At 41.1% G+C, this 19990-nt stretch overlaps 1 protein-coding gene across 2 annotated transcripts in view; it reads right to left on the bottom strand.

The window, feature by feature from the left end:
• rols (zinc-RING finger and ankyrin repeat domain-containing protein rolling pebbles) overlaps positions 1–7999 on the bottom strand; it is a 300626-nt gene extending 292627 nt beyond the window's left edge. For both annotated transcript variants that reach the window (XM_089737529.1, XM_089737530.1), the window contains exon 1: positions 7830–7999. The gene's annotated coding sequence lies outside the window, so the exon portion shown is untranslated. The remainder of the gene's footprint in view (positions 1–7829) is intronic.
• Positions 8000–19990: the final 11991 nt, after the last annotated feature.

The following is a 19990-nucleotide window of genomic DNA, read 5'->3' as shown; positions in this document are numbered from 1 at the left end:
TTACTTAATTGAAATACTCGAAGAACTCGAATTACTTCCTTCCTTCCTATTTAAAGTCAGTGGATCCTTTGAATTAAGAATCGAAATAATTGGAAGATAATTATATGAGTTTACGAACAACGAAATGATTAATTACGAACAAAACAGAAGTTATGTTTCGATTGTTTTGTTTCAAACAATAAATTGTATAAGAGACAATAATGGGTAAATAAGCTACTGATTCACATGAATAAATTACATTTAAAAAACATTGAAAAAGAAAATGTTTACTTACCTACTTTTTTTTCGGCTAATGCTTAATGTTATTTATTGTTTTTAAAAACAGATGTTAATATCTCTAAATAATTCAACGGTAAGAAGTTTTTTACTCTGAAAATAAGAATAGCACTTACCAATACGCGTTTAGCCTGTAAACATTTTTTCTTTTTTGTTTTGGTAGGATATTGGGCTAAAGAAATAAAATTATTGTATTGCTATTGATTGGTTTTTGATCCGTGTGTAAAAAAAATATGTTAGCCGGACGTTTTAAATTTGGTGAAACTATAGTTATTGTGATTATTCCAGTCAAGATGTTGAGGCCAGTAATATAATCATTGATTAGCCATTCTTCTCAGTCGGACACTCTTGTCAGAGTGGTCGTGGTTGCGCTGACGCTGTATGTGCAGTAGGACCTGTTAGGTCGCCCAAGATCCCGACGACAGCCCTCCAGGCAAAGCGCTTCCAGGTCTGGCGGTTCGAAGCGTTTCGAGTACATTCGACCATAGTTTTTCTAAATTAGTGATATTTTCTAAATTAGTGATTAACCATTAGTTTTTCTAAATTAGTGATATTGTGATGAGAGCAGATTCCATGTCACTCTCTAGAGACTTAGTTTAAAAAAAACACGTGAATCCATTTATGTATGGAATAGTGACCCCTTCTTTTATTTATCGTTAAAACATCACTAACGATTGAAAATTATTAGGAAGCAATTAGCCTCGCAGTTTTTATAAATTAATGATATAAAATATACAAGATATTGTTTTAGCACGAGCTTTTGTTTTATTATTGGTTACCGGAGTCACGCTAATGCCGCCACCTACCTCAAGTCATTTTTTTTTTCCACCTATGCTGATAGCCTTGAGAGGCTATTTCACCTTCTCCTTGACGTGTAGGTGAGCTCACGGGGCGCAAACCGGGAGTGTTACTAGCACTGGCCCTACCAGCAGTGCTTCGCAGAATCTACCACCGGATCGGAAACGCGACCCACTGAGAAGATCCGGCGAGAAACTCAGTGGGCTGTGTCTATGGGTTAATTTACTCGTCGAGCCCTTCGTCGCAAGTGACGGGTTCGGCGAGGACGGTGACCGGTGCTTGAGGTACTTAAAACACCGTTAATGCATCGGGAGGATCTGTAATGACGTGTTTAGGGCGACGTTGACTGTTTACCATCAGGTCCACGAGATCGGGTATGTAATTTCCGGCGGCCACGACAAGAGGGTTTTCATGTCGTGCCGCTTTCTCAAAGTGGCGCAATGATGTCGACTGTAAATACTTACCGACTGAACGAGAAATGAGCTCTAAGCCTCAGTTTTATAGTATAACGGCTCCCCTACCCTTCAAGCTGAAACGCATTACTGCTTCAAGGCAGAAATAGACAGGGCGGTGTTGCCTGCCCGTGCGGACTCACAAGACGCAGTATCACTCGTAATAATAGTTGTTGCAAATAATAATAGTTGTATTCTTGAATCTTCTTGAATGAGTCCCTGATAAGCAATCAGAAATAATTAATCAGTCGTTCCAATTAGTGCCGGAGAAATAAATTTATTAGAGTGAGTTGTCCACGGATTACAATCTTGTGGTTTAAGTAATAAGATTTATATTATATTTTTAGTTGTAAGAAAATTTAATGCGAGCAAATTTTAATCAGTTGCTATTCTAGAATTCAAAAATAAATAGTGCATAAGCAGTATTCACGTGTGTTTGTCGGTACATTTACCGAAACAATTTTAAGTAGGTTTTGAATTATATTAGAATCAAAGGGTCAATTCCTAGCTCGTATAAAATAATTTGTTTAGTATGCTCGTTTACTTGAACATTTTGATACATTACAATAATGTGTTTCGATATTGAGTTAGAAGATATAATAAATTTAGTTTCCTTAAATATTGGTACGTGCAATGACTTCAGTGATAAAATCAATGAAAGAATCAATCAAATTAAACGCGTATTAAGCTAAGGATTTACTCAATATATCGTATTTTCGACTTAGCGTTTTCTTCACTTTTCCCGAGTCGTAGACACAGATAAAACTACTCTTACAGTTTAATCACGCGTTTCTCAAATTGCGAATGCTTTACAGTTTTGGTGGTCCCGGACGACCGTTTAAAAGGAACTTTAATTATTATTATACATTTGACTTACATGAAAGGAGTTGTCGAGAGTAAGTTGTCTTATGAGACTGAGTTTTCATAAAAAATGTAAGACAGTGTATCGACAAATTTGTTCATGATCTAGTTGTCTTTTTTATTATTATTTGGAGCCAAGCTGCTACCCCTACTGTTAAAGACAGTAGAGTCTATCATAGACAAGAAGAAACCTAAGGAAGAATTCCGGAGTTTCATCTCGATTTTGATAACGTCCTGTTGAATCCTATAACTTGAGCCACCTTCAAATTATTATAATGAAGAAAAATTTTGATGAATATTTTTCACTCAACAATTTTCGGGTGTTTCGAATAATTTCAGCGGATTCAAAATTTTAATATCGTTTTTGCTTTTATATTCGTTTCGTTATTACGTAGTTCATTTAATTTTTTAATACTTTTTTAATTTAAAAACCCCATAATACGGTGTAAAATATAACTCTTTTACGGCAAATATAAATCATTTCTGAACAAACGATTGGTATTTATTTAGAATGTTGCGAATAAACCAAATTAAACTACCATCGTTCGAATATTTTAGTTCTGAAAAAAAAAACATTCTATTTCTCTCGGCCATAAATTGAGCTCATATTTTCATAGATGAATGTCCCGATATCAATGAGCGGAGGTCGTAAAGTTTTTCTCCAAGGCTTCAAGGGTTTACGGCCAATTTCTCACTGGCTACTCGAATATCATGCCGGGCGGCTGTATTTTATTACGCATAGAACATTCGACCTTGTAAAAATTACGGGTAAGAGCTTTTCGTATGTTCTAAAATCGAAGTGCGAAATTCAGAAACTAGTTCGATGTTTTACAGGTGAGATTTATAAGTGTTTAGATTTGCGTGGCCAATTGCTTTTATTATATTATATATTAAAAAAGAGAAACTAAGAGTTCACAACAAGGAACTTAGAAGATGAGCATTGTGTTTAGTCTGTTCCATGCAAATGAGCTTAAAGCTTTACAAGGAAATTGTCAATTTATTCCGCCATTTTCAGACATTATTATTAAAACTGGTCTTGTTTTGAATGAGGAAACAGGGAGTACTACGTATAAGTACAACGTTTACTGGTGGTACGCCGCCTTATGAATCCGCATGGGTAGGTACCACCACCCTGCCTATTTCTGCCGTAAAGCAGTAATGCGTTCCGGTCTGAAGGGCGGGGCAGCCGTCTGTAACAGCTGAGACTTGGAACTTATCTCTCAAGGTGGGTGGCGGCATTTACGACGCATAAAAAAAAAAAAAGATGTCTATGGTCTCCGATAACCAATTAACACCAGGAAGGACGTGAGCTCGTCAATATATCGAAGAAAAAAAAAGTTTTCTTAGAATAAAATTCCATAACGCTGCCGTAAGGGCTGACTGTTAGAAATCATCACGTAACGAAAGCATGTTATGCCTTTGGTATTTTAATAGAACCAAGCAAATATTGAATTACGATGCACTATTTACTCTTAAAATTGTATATACATACATACATATACTTGCAAATCTCGATCTAAAACAATGATGCTAAAGTTGAAACTTAAATACATAATGCAATAATTCAGTACTATAAAATTTACACTCGATTTTATCTGAGAGCATTACTCAACAAATTACCATTATATATCAAATTTTAAAATAACCTTTTTGCATGTTTAATGAAAGTTTTGAGTTATGAGTACATTTTTAGGGATAAGTTTCGTTTTTTTGCGTATTTGACCTTGAATAATTTTTTTACACTTTATATAATTTAAAGCTGTAACTACATTTGAAAGAGAAAATATCATTTGAAAAAAAAAAGAGCTTTTATGACGTGTAAAATATTATAGCAACTAGCAATTTAATTAACGCAAATTAATTTAATTACCATTTTAAATATAGTGAACATTTAGACATATTTTCTTCTGTTATCACTATTTGTATATATAAATATGGAAATACATTTTTCAATCATCTTTGTCGCTTATGACCACGAAACAAATTGAACGAGAATTAAGAAACTCAAATCATGAAACCATTTTTGAACCGATTATACTCTCGTCTCGGCTTTATTATAAACAAACTTAAGTGGCCAAAAAAACAATTGGGTTTAAATTCGTCTTTACACAATGTAAGCTGTACAGAGGAGAGCAAAATAAGCGGCCTGTGCTCTACATAGCGCCTGCAGAATGTAGAGTCCGCAGTACAACGCTTTGTCTTCCTACGGATGTTTATCGTGGTCTGAATTAATGTGAAGAAAATGTAAATGAAAATTGAGTTTCTTCTTACGTTGACAGATATAGAGTCTAAAACATTTCTTATTTGAATACTTAAAAAAAGCTTTAATTTATGTTTCAGTTTTAATTAGATTTTTAATCCAAAAAAACCTTATCCTAAGCTGAATACGATAAAGATCATTTGAACACGATGAACACGATGAGAAGCGATGAGCTTCTGGCGCATAGATCTTTTAGTGGCATTCGAAATTTTCACTGGTGGTAGCACCTCTTGTGAGTCCGCGCGGATGGGTACCACCACCCTGCCTATTTCTGCCGTGAAGCAGTAATGCGTTTCGGTTTGAAGGGTGGGACAACCGTTGTAACTATACTTGAGACCTTAGAACTTATATCTCAAGGTGGGTGGCGCATTTACATTGTAGATGTCTGTGGGCTCCAGTAACCACTTAAGACCAGGTGGGCTGTGAGCTCGTCCACCCATCTAAGCAATAAAAAAATATATATATGAAATCGATTAGGGTGGGTTGCACTTGCATATACTTTTGAAGTTATATTAGTTATATTAGTTTGCAAAATAATTTCACATGAGAGCACGATTTTAGAGTATCCATTCTTCTGTAAATTGTGTAAATGGAAAACACATATGTATTATAGTCGATATACGACCAAACTTGAGGGCACTAAGTCGTTAGTATTTGGCCAGGCCTGAAGTACCGCTTCATTATATTGAATTCTCGTTTAGGACAATATTTTAAACGGCAATGTGGTTTTTTCTTTCATCGATTTCGATATTGAACACCGCTAAGAAAATCGATTGTGAATTAACTAATGTTCCAAAATAGACACGACGGAGGAAATGGCTTTCGTAGTGTACTGAGTTAAAAAAAAAACTGACAAGCAGTCCGTGAGTTACTCTGATCGATTTCGTAACAAAAACAATTCAATACATAACTACACTTAGCTCATAAATTCTACTCTGAAGCCACAGACCACCGGGTATACGAAAAATGTCTACTCGAATCTTTCTTGGAACACTAAGTTAATTATATAAAATTTACGGAGATAGAGAGCTTACTTTATTACACATCGAAACACCATTTACGTTTGAATTAGTCAATAGGCAAATCTACAATAGGCGGTCTTATTCAAATTCAAATTCAAAATTTCAAGAAAATGTTGTAAATATACATTAGACGTGTTGTTAAGTATTAAATAGTATTCAGATAGAATAATTAATTTGAACTATTATTTTAAGAAGCTTTTATTTTTTTTATTGCTTAAATTAGTGAACAAGATCACAGTCTACCTGGTGTTAAGTAGTTACCGGAGCCCATAGACATCTACAACGTAAATGCTGCCAACCACCTTGAGATATGAATTCTAAGGCCTCAGTATAGTTACAACGGCTGCTCCACCTTTCAAACCGAAACGCATTACTGCTTCACGGCAGAAATAGGCAGAGACGTCATACCTACCCTCGCAGATTCACAAGAGGTCCTACCACCAGTATGTTTTATTAATCTTGTAAAAACTAAATGGTATGGATGAAAAACTCACCGAAATTGCTTGTCTCTAGTTCGTGATGACTAAAATTAAACCAAGAATATGAAGGTGGATAAAAATATAAGTATAATATATAAATATATAAATTATAATAAATATAAATATAAGAATATAAATATAATATAAGAATATAAAATATAAGTACGTAAACACATGTCAGCACTTTCGCTAAAAACGTTGGTAAAAATTCGGCACTAACGTTATCAGCGGAATCGGAGTATTCCCGGCTGATCCGTTGGCCTCAAAAGACTGTATACAGTACACGAACCTGACACAGTGAAAAGTAAAGCAGAATTGAAAGTTGATGACTAAAATTATTTTGAGATCATCGAAGTATGTAGTATCTTAATTATTTTGAATTTGGATTTGATTCTCTTTGCTTGAGAGGATTAAATTCACTTTTCTTATTTGTGATGTGTGCACATCGCTAGACGAATAAGCGATAGGACCGGCAGCTCTGTGTGTTTTGTTGAACTAATTAGCGCACTTAGCGCTTTCTGTCGTATATCATATACCCGGACCTAATGGAAATCTTTGACAGACAATAAAAATGTACCGAGCCTCGGGGCTTTTTTGCACTAAATCAACAACCAAGCTGAGCATGAATACGAGATGATTACCCAGGTTCATTGACATCACTATTTAGATGCCCCGGCCCACCTTGAGATATGAGGTCCAAATTTGAATTGGATTATTTACTGGCCGTTCCAGTTTTCAAATTAGAATCTATATCTACTAAGTTGTCAATAATGACGGCAACACAATTTACCGCTGGATTCTGTGACTAATCTGTGATTGAAAAAAAAACACTGCCTACGGTTCAAAATAAGTACTATAGTATGCTTTCTCTAAGTGTACTATCACACTCTGAACACAAGGTCAATGGATGAGCACTGCAAGCCTTTTTTAGGCTATTCCAGCCACGCCCGGACGGGTAGGTGAACTCACGGGCTCAACCTGAGAGAATTTGCTAACACTAGACTTAGCAAGATTAGTGCTTCGCAGAATCTACCACGGGATCGGAATCGCGACCCACTGAGAAGACCCGACGGGAAACTCAGTGGGCACTACAAGCGTCTAGGTTAACAACAATACCTAAATTGTTTGTAATATTCAGAAAACTAAGTTTTGCGTAAATTTGTTACCATAGGTCAGGGATATAAAAATCGAAACCATACATTAGTTTAGAAAACTATTCAGTCAGATGTATTGAAAAATAAACTGATAAGAACTTCGGTTACGTAAAGTCAGATGCACTGTGTAGGCACAGACGGAATTATTAACATTCGACCAAACGAGGTCGGCTGTCCGCTTATTAATACAGCGCCCAAATGACGTTTACAATGCGAATTTCATAACTTTTTTAATTACATTTTTAAAAATTTCGGCACGCGGTCGACTGGCCCCGGATCTTTCACACTTTGTGTAATCTCGGCTTAATTTTTTCGTTTTAATTTATCCTTTTGCTTATTACATCGTTTATAATGAATTTTATGTACTATGTGGTATATTATTAAATAGGAATTATAATATTTCATAAATCGAGTACCACATGCAGGCTAATTTTAGATTGCATTTAATGCAGAAAAATGGTAAAAGTCTTATCTTAGAGTTTAACCGAAAGATTTCCTTATTAAATTAATTCTAAAAATATACGTACCGCTTATGATGTTAGCTTAAATATTTTCTACCACTATCACAAAACACATCGTAAATTTAGTAGAAATTCCAAAAATTTACATCACAACACCGAAAATTGTTCTTCCAAAAAAATTCCAATTACGAATTTGGAACGCGAATACCGCCCGCGAACGTTGAGCACGCGCCGGCGCGCCGACCGTCAACTGACTCATACGCATCCCGAAACACCCTTCGCTTCTATTTTTTGATTTTCTAAATAGGAACAAAAGCAGGAGGGAGACGAGCGCCCTCCGCGTTTTGATTTTATATATAGAACGGCACAAGCCACGACACGTTCGAAGCCGGGTTCGTTCACTCGGGAAAACGCATTGGGAAAGGTAAAAGTAAATGTCATCTGCCCTTAAATGTGAAATTTGTTCCTTCTTTCTAGTATAAATTGTCTAAATTGTAAAAAAAACAATTTTAGTCTTGCCACGATTCCTTGTACAATTTTCTCGCACATAAGATTTCACCATGTTTTCATCTAACTTAAAACACTATAAGATGGATTAGAGTATTTAAATTATTTCATCTTTTTACTTTGGTCTGGTTATGTGTAAATATATATATATATATATATATATTTTAATGCTTAGATGGGTGGACGATCTCATAGCCCATCTGGTGTTAAGTGGTTACTGGAGCCCATAGACATCTAGAACGTAAATGCGCCACCGACCTTGAGATATAGTTACAATGGCTGCCCCATCCTTCAAACCGAAACGCATTACTACTTCACGGCAGAAACAGGCAGGGTGGTGGTACCCACCCGCGCGGACTCACAAGTGGTCCTACCACCAGTAATTACGCAAATTATAATTTTGCGGGTTTTGATTTTTATTACACGATGTTATTCCTTCACCGTGGAAGTCAATCGTGAACATTTGTTGAGTACGTATTTCATTAGAAAAATTGGTACCCGCCTGCGGGATTCCAACACCGGTGCATCGTTTCAATACGAATGCACCGGACGTGTTATCCTTTAGGCCACGACGACTTAGTAAATTTCTTTTTCAAGACCGCAATTTCCATATTTTTATGTTAGCTTCGCTTCGTAATTTATTTTTAATTTTGTAATCCAAAACAATATAGAATTTTGTTATGAAAAACTTACATCTCTATACGTGACTTCAGAGCAAGACTCTTCCCAATACCAGTATCAGCAATCGTGAAACTTCGATACTATTTTGATGATCGGCATCTAAGTTAGTTGTTACTGGAATATCCCGCTGAATCTCAGGTCTCGACGTGACAAGAGTGTATTTCTAATTATATAATATGTAATTTTCATCAATCAATTCTATGCAACTTTATATATTTGTATATACAAAGTAGATTTAAAAAAAAAACACTGAAATTGGAACCTTACTGATGGCGTGGCGAATTCCTTTGATAGGGGCCCGCATAAGTTGGTACCATTGTCCAGCCTATTTCAGTGACAGCTGCAAAAATTGGGATTTAGACTTTATGTCTCAAGTTGGTTAGCTGCATTTACGTTTTGTTGTCTATTATTTTCAGTAACCACTAAGTAATAGGTGGGCCATGGTTCTTTAGCGGAGTAAAAAAAAAACGGTGTTTCATTTTTGACGAATATTTTGAAGAATGTGATCGAAACACTGGCTGGGGATTTTAATGAATACTAACTATATGGTGGAATAATTCATCGCTTTGAGTGCTTAGAGTTACGAGAAAAATATAAAAAAGATAACAATTAATTAGGTTATTGCATTCTCGCTCACGACTCGGTCGTGCGCGGACGTGCTTTCCGATCCGTGGCCCGCTTGCGAGCTGCGTCTCTGAACTCACAGCTGTGCTCGACAGTGTAGTGACCGTGAATACATCGTGCGTACAATTCGGTAGTGCGGACGTGCCGATCCGTTGGTCGCTTGCGATTTGCGTCTCGGAGTCCATTTTTGTGCGCTAAAGTTTTGTAACCGCGAACCCACCCTTACCAACTGCCTTTTTCAAGGCAAAACCAATCGCTACGTTCAGGCTTCCTGTGGCACTCACAGGCTAGCGATTTCCTAACCCTTCCCAAAACAACAGTCTTTTTCAAGACTAGACCCCCGCTCGCGATTCTGCCTGCTGTAGCACTATACAGCCCGAGCGGGTTCCTTTCCTTTTCCCCGCCGATTGCCGTTTTCACGGCATAGGCATTCCCCCCCCCTGCTCCTTGCTGTCCTGCAGCACAGGGGGGTTACAAATTCTATCCGGGGCCTCGCCTTTCGGCGAGTTCAACAAAAGTCCCGGGGCCGCCCCCCCCGGGCAAGAAGACCGAAGATGAGCGAAGATTTTGTGTGCGACAGTGATAGTGCTAGGGACATTGTCGGGTTCCTCCGGGATAGGTACCCGTCAATTAGGGCCGAGTATCTCAGCTATAGGGCCTCTCGTGGCAATCCCTCCCCCCCCGCGTCCGTCGCCGCGTATTTCAACCGTGCCTCGGAGGCACGCCGCGCGCCCCCCACCGCCGCGTTAAGTTCGAGCGCACGTTCCGACGATGCGACTCACGAAGCGCCTAGCGCTACCCCCACCCCCGCGCCCGCGTCTATTGCGTCAGCCTCACTGACTTCGTCCGTCGCGACCTCAATCGTCTCTAATAGCTCTGTCTCTAATAGTTCAGGCTCCGATACCGAATCGGAGATGGACTTTGAATCCGCGCCCAGCCCTCAGCCCGGAACCTCGGATGGGTTCCAAACGGTTACCCGCGGTAAAAAACGTACTCGCGTTGTGGAGTCCCGGAGCTCCACAACAAAACAAACGAAATCCGCGCCCGCCTCTCGACCGAAGGTAGTAGTTACACCGGAGTCGGACTCCGCGCGCCGCGTAACCCCACCGCCGCGTCCCAAGCCCGCGCCCGCTCCTAAAGTAGCTGCCCCGCCCCCGCTGATACTTCAAGAGAAGACAGCGTGGAATCGAGTATCCCAGGCCCTTCAGGCAAACAAAATTAATTACACCCATGCGCGTAACGTCGCGCATGGGATTCAGATAAAGGTCGCAACGCCGGGCGACCATAGGGCCCTCTCTTCATACCTCCGAAAGGAGAACATAGGTTTTCACACCTATGCTCTTCAGGAGGACCGCGAGCTCCGCGTAGTAATACGCGGAGTCCCCAAGGAGTTAGACATCGACTACGTTAAGGAGGATCTGATCGCTCAGTCACTCCCTATAGTTAGTGTGCATCGGATGCACAGTGGGCGGGGCAAGCAGCCCTATAATATGATTCTTGTCGCGTTGGAGCCAACCCCGGAGGCCACAAAGAAAATTTCATGCCTCTCGAAAGTTTGCGGCTTATCCGGGGTCTCCATCGAAGCCCCCCATAAACGTGGCACTCCCGGGCAGTGCTACAGATGCCAGCTATATGGCCACTCGGCGCGTAATTGCCACGCGCGTCCCCGCTGCGTGAAGTGCCTCGGCGATCACGCTACGTTAGATTGTGTTAGAGATAGGGAAACCGCGACCGAACCCCCAAGTTGTGTCCTATGCCTTAAGCAAGGGCACCCCGCGAACTACCGTGGATGTCCTAGGGCTCCGCGCAAGCGTTCAACCCTCCCAGCTCCGCGAACCGTCGGCCCAAAGACTTCGGCACCCTCAGTGCCGAAACCTGCCTTCGTGCCGGCTGCAGTTCCCACGGTTTCAGCGTGGAAAAAGCCGCTGCCGTATACGAAGGCGGGAACGCAAACCGCACCCCCGCCCCCACTCGCGACACGCCCCGCGCACCAGCCCCTGCTCGCACCTCGCCCCGCGCCCGCGTTCCGCCCCCCGCAACCCTCTGCCGTCAACGACTTCGCGCTCGTGCGCGACTTCGTCACCGCTGTTAACTTCGACCGTCTGCGATCGTTCGCAGACGCGATACGTAGGTCGGTAACCCCCGAACAGAGACTCGCGGCCGCGTTCGATCACATGGACGTATACGAGTCCGTGTCCCGCACTTTATAAAAATCTTTACCGGTAATCAATGCCGCAAAAAGGTAGAGAAAAACCGTATTCCCTTACGTTAGCATTCTACAATGCTAACGGACTCGCGCGGCAACGCGATCAAATTTTCGAATTCCTCCGCGATAATCTTGTAGATATTCTACTAGTGCAGGAAACCTGTCTGAAGCCCTCGCGTCGCGACCCGAAAGTCGCGAATTACGTCATGGTTAGGAATGACAGACTCACCGCCTCCAAAGGCGGGACTGCCATTTACTATAGGCGGGCCCTGCACGTTATCCCTCTCGATACTCCCTCGCTCTCACATATCGAGGCGTCAGTGTGCCGTATCTCGCTGACGGGACACCAGCCGATCGTCATCGCATCCGTTTACCTCCCCCCGGACAAGCCCCTTCTGAGCAGTGACATCGAGTCACTCTTCGGCATGGGAGACTCTGTCATCCTGGCAGGCGATTTAAATTGCCACCACACTAGGTGGAACTGCCATCGTACAAACGTTAACGGTAGGCGTCTCGACGCGTTTATAGATGACCTCACCTTTGAAATAGTCGGTCCCCCAACTCCAACATGTTATCCGTATAACATCGCGCTTCGTCCGAGCACTATAGACCCGGCATTGCTTAGGAACGTAACTCTGCGCTTGCGTTCCATCGAAGCAATGTCAGAGCTCGACTCAGACCACCGACCGGTCGTTATGCAGCTCGGTCGCCCTCACAACCCAGTCACTGTTACGAGGACCATGGTGGATTGGAATAAGCTGGGCACGTGCCTAGCCGACGCCGCTCCGCCAATCCTCCCTTGCGGCCCGGATTCGAATCCATCCCCCGAGGACACCGTCGAATCCATAAACATCATTACCGATCACATCTCTTCCGCGATCATTAGATCTTCAAAAGAAGTCGATGTGGAGGACAGCTTCCACCGCATCAGACTGTCCCCCGATCTTAGGAATCTCTTAAGAGTTAGGAACGCGGCAATCCGGGCCTACGATCGTCTTCCCACGCATTCAAACCGGATTCAGATGCGTCGTCTACAACGCGAAGTCCACTCCCGCTTAAGCGACGCGCGTAACGATAATTGGCATAGTTATCTAGAACAACTCGCGCCCTCCCACCAAGCATACTGGCGACTAGCTAGGACTCTCAAATCCGAAACTACCGCTACTATGCCTCCCCTCATACGCCCTTCAGGCCAACCAACGGCATTCGATGACGATGACAAGGCTGAGCTGCTGGCCGATGCACTGCAAGAGCAGTGCACCACCAGCACTCAACACGCGGACCCCGATCACACCGAGTTAGTCGACAGGGAGGTCGAGCGCAGAGCTTCCCTGCCGCCCTCGGACGCGTTACCCCCCATTACCACTGACGAAGTTAGAGACGCGATCCACAACCTCCAACCTAGGAAGGCACCCGGCTTCGACGGCATCCACAACCGCGCGCTAAAACTCTTGCCAGTCCAACTGATAGCAATGTTGGCTACAATTTTAAATGCCGCTATGACGCACTGCATCTTTCCCGCGGTGTGGAAAGAAGCGGACGTTATCGGTATACATAAGCCGGGCAAACCGACAAACGAAACTTCTAGTTACCGTCCGATTAGTCTCCTCTCGACGATAGGAAAAATTTACGAACGGCTCCTTAGGAAACGTCTCTGGGATTTTGTTACCGCGAACAAAATTCTCATAGACGAACAGTTCGGATTCCGCTCTAAACACTCGTGCGTACAACAAGTGCACCGCCTCACGGAGCACATTCTGATAGGACTAAATAGGCGTAAACAAATCCCGACCGGCGCCCTCTTCTTCGACATCGCGAAGGCGTTCGACAAAGTCTGGCACAACGGTTTAATTTATAAACTGTACAACATGGGAGTGCCAGACAGACTCGTGCTCATCATACGAGACTTCTTGTCGAACCGTTCGTTTCGATATCGAGTAGAGGGAACTCGTTCTCGTCCCCGTCAACTGACCGCCGGAGTCCCGCAAGGCTCCGCGCTCTCCCCGTTATTATTTAGTTTGTATATCAATGATATACCCCGGTCTCCGGAGACCCATCTAGCTCTCTTCGCCGATGACACGGCTATCTACTACTCGTGTAGGAAGATGTCGCTGCTTCATCGGCGACTCCAGATCGCAGTAGCCACCATGGGACAGTGGTTCCGGAAGTGGCGAATAGACATCAACCCCACGAAAAGCGCAGCGGTGCTCTTCAAAAGGGGTCGCCCTCCGAACATCACTTCGAGCATCCCACTCCGTAGTAGGCGCGCAAACACCTCCGCCGTTAGTCCCATCACTCTCTTTGGCCAGCCCATACCGTGGGTCTCGAAGGTCAAATATCTAGGCGTCACCCTCGACAGAGGGATGACATTCCGTCCCCATATAAAAACGGTACGCGACCGCGCCGCGTTTATTCTAGGACGACTCTATCCAATGCTTTGTAGTCGAAGCAAACTGTCCCTCCGTAATAAGGTAACTCTCTACAAAACTTGTATACGCCCCGTCATGACGTATGCAAGCGTAGTGTTCGCTCACGCAGCCCGCACCCACTTGAAATCCCTTCAGGTTATTCAATCACGATTCTGCAGGATAGCCGTCGGAGCGCCTTGGTTCCTTAGGAATGTGGATCTCCACGACGACCTGGAGCTCGACTCTTTTAGTAAGTATCTACAGTCGGCATCGCTGCGCCATTTTGAGAAGGCGGCACGACATGAGAACCCTCTCATCGTAGCCGCTGGAAATTACATACCCGACCCAGTAGACCGAATGGTAAACCGTCGACGTCGCCCAAAGCACGTCATTACGGATCCTCCTGATCCATTGACGGTGCTTTTAGGCACCACAAGCACCGGTCACCGTCGTCGTCGAACCCGTCGCTTGCGACGAAGGGCTCGACGAGCGAACTAACCCATAGACACAGCCCACTGAGTTTATCGCCGGATCTTCTCAGTGGGTCGCGTTTCCGATCCGGTGGTAGATTCTGCGAAGCACTGCTCTTGCTAGGGTCAGTGTTAGCAACTCTCCGGTTGAGCCCCGCGAGCTCACCTACTAACGTTAGGGTGAAGCTGAAATAGCCTCTCAAGGCTATCAGCATAGGTAGGAAAAATAAAAAAAATAAAAAAATTGGTTATTGATCGAAATTTCATAATATTACCGGCACTAGCGTTACCCAAAGAGAATGTCGCACGGTTGGATTTACGTTCCCAAGGTTGCTCGAAAACCACAGACGCTAAAAAATTTGATGGTAAAAAAAAAAAAGACTCTTATATCTAGTTGCTACTTGGTTTTTTATTTGATTTAAAAAAAAATCATCTAATGATTTAGAATTGTTTTGGTGGCTATTTTTTTTAGTATTAAAGCCATTTCTATCCATTTATTAATTATTATTGTTAATCAACATTATCCTCATCATTTCTAGGCAAACCACAAAATTAAATTTAAAAAAAAACGAAATATCTTCTGATAGGGTCGTTTGTCATCAAACAATCAAAGAAAATGAGTCGCAATCCTGAGAAAACGTACTTGGCAGTACAAAGTCACGTGTTCTTTTTACTATTTTTTAAGTCACTCCTATTTCGGCGGTGTACTTCACTCCGAACCACTCGGGATTTACGAGCGGGCCCGAAGTTTTACGACATCATTCGGCGCCTACGTCACATCGCCCTTTATAATCTTCTTGTAAGTAGGGTTACCAGGAATTAAAATTTTCATTCGATAGGTAGTTTAATAATTAAAAATTCTCAGACGACTCTAATGAATAAAACCTTACAGCCTTTGTTTAAAAATTCGGCAAAATGTTTCTGGTAAGGAATTTTAGGGAAATTTTAATAAATAATTTTGTTATTACTTAGAATATGTGTACTACTTACTATCTTATATTCCCTTTTAGCTCGAAGTAAATGCTACATTGGAATTTTAAGCTTTTATAGTAAAAGAACAGCTTTGTTAATATTTTAATTAATTAAAATTCAAGTTTTATATAAAAAAACTATAAGTATGTTTGTCGTGCATCGAATCAAATTTAATTGATTCTCTGTAAATATATGCATAATAATTAATTATTATGATTTAATTAGCCGTGTTTTCGAGATATCATGGTGACTCTATTCCTTGGCGGTTAATGAGAATGGGAACTATCAGTCAGCGGATTGCCGGAATCGACGTTATTAAAGCGGATGTCTATTTTTACGTTTTATCTCCGCCGGCCATGATTTTCGGGGCTTCGTGATAATAGACAGATTTATGCAGTATTCGAGTTCAATGTTAGCGCTTAAGGAATTAAAAAAAAAAATGAAAAGTGGGGCTATTTAAAAAAAATGAAAAGTGCAGTTGATTTTCTACAGTAAAATTTGCTGTTAATGCCTCAATTATTGTGTATATAAAAACACGTGTGACACTCGGGGACTGCCGAGGTAAAGCTATTGCATAGCATTTTTTATCAACTTATGCAATTATAATTAGACAATAATAATTTAATATTAAAACAATAATAATGAAATAAGACCGCGCTATATTTATAAACATTAACAATAGCAAAACATTAACTGTCCTCTTCACACTCATAAACTAGACCGCGCGAGGGAGAGATGGGCAGACTTTTCATGATGCGCATGCAGTGCGACGTCTGAATGTGATGAACGCGAGCTATATGGTAGGTGGAGTGGGGGGGTGTTAGGTTTTGGTTTCGTTACGGAATTTCTTGATTTGGTCACCGCGCCCAAACCCCGTGATAAAAGCTATGCTATAGCTTAAAAAATAGTTATTTATTTATTTCTTTAGTTGCACCAACAAAGTGATCATTAATACAAAACATTGACAAACTAACAATAATTACATGGCAGATGTCACCTCAATTATAAGTGTAATCGACGGTACATGGATAAGAAAAATAAAATATATAATAATATATAACTATAGCTTAATTACATTTGATTAATTATGATTAATTTATATTTAGTTGGAAAATTATATCCGCGACAGGGTAACAGGGGTGAAAACGATAACAAGCTATCTAGTGGCTGATTTATCATAGAATAATCTAGTGGTCGGATATACTGTGAGCCCGCATGTTGAGGCATGTCGTTTGGTTGCGAAGTTGTCATACATTTAGGTTTACAGCGACAATGCCCACTGAGTCTCTTATCAGATTCTGCGAAGGACTGCTTTTGCTAGGACTAGTGTTAGCAAATTCTCTCAGGGTGAGCCCGTTAGCCCACCTACCCGTCCGGGCGTCGCCCCTTAGGCTACTAGCGAATAAATAGGAAAAAAAGGACAATGTGTCATATAGCACAATTAAGTCTAGTTTCTTTGTTAGAGGGAATGGGTTTATGTTGGCCAAAACGCCTTTCCAGTTTCATTAGAACAGGCGGGCAAGAACGGGCTCAGTTAGGAGGGATGGAATCTGCTAACAGCTGCCCGAACGCCTCCGATGAATACATTAATGTTCAAGTAAGCTCAAGTAGTTGCTTCACGTGCTAACACTAAAGTAATCTCACAAAATGAAACAAACAAAACATTTCTTATATACATAATACATACTATATACACAGGCTTTGGCAATAAACACTAAGCTTTCTACTAGTGTTAAAAGGGTATTGTATGGTATGGCATAATTGTTTCATACGTTTGCAGGGTAGCCCCGTGATACGTCAGAAACATCGACCTCCACGACGACCTCGACCTAGAGTCTATCAGTAAGTATATGCAGTCGACATCAATATGCCATTTCGCGAAAGTGGCATGATACGAAAACCCTCTCATCGTGATCATCGGTGACTACATTCCCGATCCTGGGGATCGAATAGTAAACAGTCAACGTCGCCCAAAACACATAATTTCGGATCCTCTCTATCCATCCATTAACGGTGTTTTTACGTACCTCAAGCACCGGTCATTGTTCTCGTCGAACCTGTCGCTTGCGACGAAGGGTACGGCGAGTGAATCAACCCACAGACACAGCCCACTGAGTTTCTTGTCGGATCCTCTCAGTGGGTCGCGTTTCCGATTCGGTGGTAGATTCTGCACTGCACGGCTCTTGCTAGGGTTCGTGTTAGCAACAACGTCAGGCTTGAGCCACGCGAGCTCACCTACTTGCCCGGTTACGCTGACATAGCCTCTCAAGGCTAGCAGCTTAGGTAGAAAAAATAATCATACCAGTAAAACCCGTATCTTATCCTTCAGACCACGACTATGGCTGAGATCTCGCCTATAAGTCTAGTGCAAAAAATATACCCCTTTTCACTGTACCAAGCAGAACTGGTAGCTTACTCCACTTAACACTAAAATACGTTATTTCGATTATCGAAATACGTTACGATTTTATATATTTTGTGATGGATTTGAGACCCAGATAATTGTGACGATCCACATTCCTCACGAACCACAATGCTCCGACGGTTAACACATTCAATGCCAACTACACGGTCCGTGGAGATGTATATGGCCGAGTACATGGCACCGTGCAATTGGCATTGAATGTGTTAAGTTGCAAAAACGGGTCTGAAGTGATTATAGAAGTCTATATGGGCCCTAGTGAGCAAACGTAGCATTGAGGCTTTCACATTATCGTTCAGAGTTTACATGTATATGCATACTTGTATTATGGATACTGTGAGCGAGATTCGGGTTTTAGTTGGATAATTTTATACCATGTCAGCTGCAAATCCATTTATAATGGGTAGTGTGGCTCAAAACTCTAAGATAGCTTCTAGATAAGTAGTAAAATTACAAATATTATGAAAAAAGAATACATTTAGTTTACAGTGTATATTTTAGTATACATGTATACAACAAAAGACTCGCACAAGAGACCATTTGCAAAAGTGTTTTAAATCAACATGTTGGTATATGCATAAATAATTTACTACATTAATCTATATAAACTATACGAATCTCGTAAGAACATTAAACAAATAAAACCTCTCCGCTAATAGCTGAAACGAGTCAACATTTGTTGAACGGTTAAAATTATAAATAATAAAACCTAATAAAATCGGTCACATGCCCTACACATTCATGAAAACCAAAGGATGAATTTAAATTAGAAGACCGACATTCCAAAGCTGTGAATTTAGCTGACGTGTCTAGACTCGAGTTTAAATCTGAAACGTCGCAGGAGATTTGACTACAATACTTATTTTTAGAAGGGGCTTTCTCTTAAACATTTTCAAAGGAAATAAATCCTTTTTAAATTAGAAATTGAACTCGGTTTAGCTTAGATTTTTTTGGTTTTAAAGCTGTATTGACGTTAAAGGCGTTGAGCAGACTAGCTTACATGAGGTTCTTAGTTGGAAAACATTTATCTACCTATAGTACCTTAGTAAAGTTACTAAATCTTCTGTTTCTACTTCGCGGCAGTAATAGACAATAATATAGCAGCGCCTACTAATTAAATTAAATTAAAATTCTATATTTCTTATGTGATTTCATATGTGTTTACTGGTGGTGTCACCTCTTGTGAGTCCGCACGGGTAAGTACCACTACCCTGCCTATCTCTGCCGCGAAGAAGTAATGCGTTTCGGTTTGAAGGGTGCGGCAGCCGTCATAACTATACTGAGACCTTAGAACTGATATTTTAAGGTGGCTGGCGGCATTTACATTGTAGATGTCTATGGTCTCCAGTAACCATTTAACAACACCAAGTAGGCTGTTAACTCGTCCACGCATCTAAGCAATAAAAAAAACATAGATTCAATAATACTATTTAAAATTATAATGATTTGTATTGTATCAGAAATATTATTAAAGCTATCATTTAAATATCACAAATTCGCATAAATAAAAAATAGTTACAAACACACACATACACAGCTAAAAAAAATATTGTGGTCACTATCGATGCGACTCGCTTTTGTACAATTGCCGAAAAACGGTCTTATGGCCCAATTACTCACTCTTTATCATTTCATAGAAATCCGTCATGCTGTACCAGTTAGAGTGAATCTCAAGTCAAAGGAGCTGAAGTCGTGATTCTTGATTTTAAGGATGGGACAGCCGCTACAAAAAGGAATCGAGACTTCTAAATCGCACACCAAGCAAGGTAACTTCGAAAATTTAGAATTACCAAAAAAAAAAAAGTGAGATGATTTAAAAAGAAAAAAAATTAAGGGCGGATATACATTTTGGTATCTAAAATTCCTCTCACCAAAAAACGTTGAAACAAAACCGCTCATGATTTCAGTCATCTTTGTCGTAAAATATGATATCTCAT

This window comes from Bombyx mandarina, chromosome 23, assembly GCF_030267445.1.
Source record: "Bombyx mandarina strain Sakado chromosome 23, ASM3026744v2".
Classification (NCBI taxonomy): domain Eukaryota; kingdom Metazoa; phylum Arthropoda; class Insecta; order Lepidoptera; family Bombycidae; genus Bombyx; species Bombyx mandarina.
This window is presented reverse-complemented; position numbering and strand designations above follow the sequence as displayed.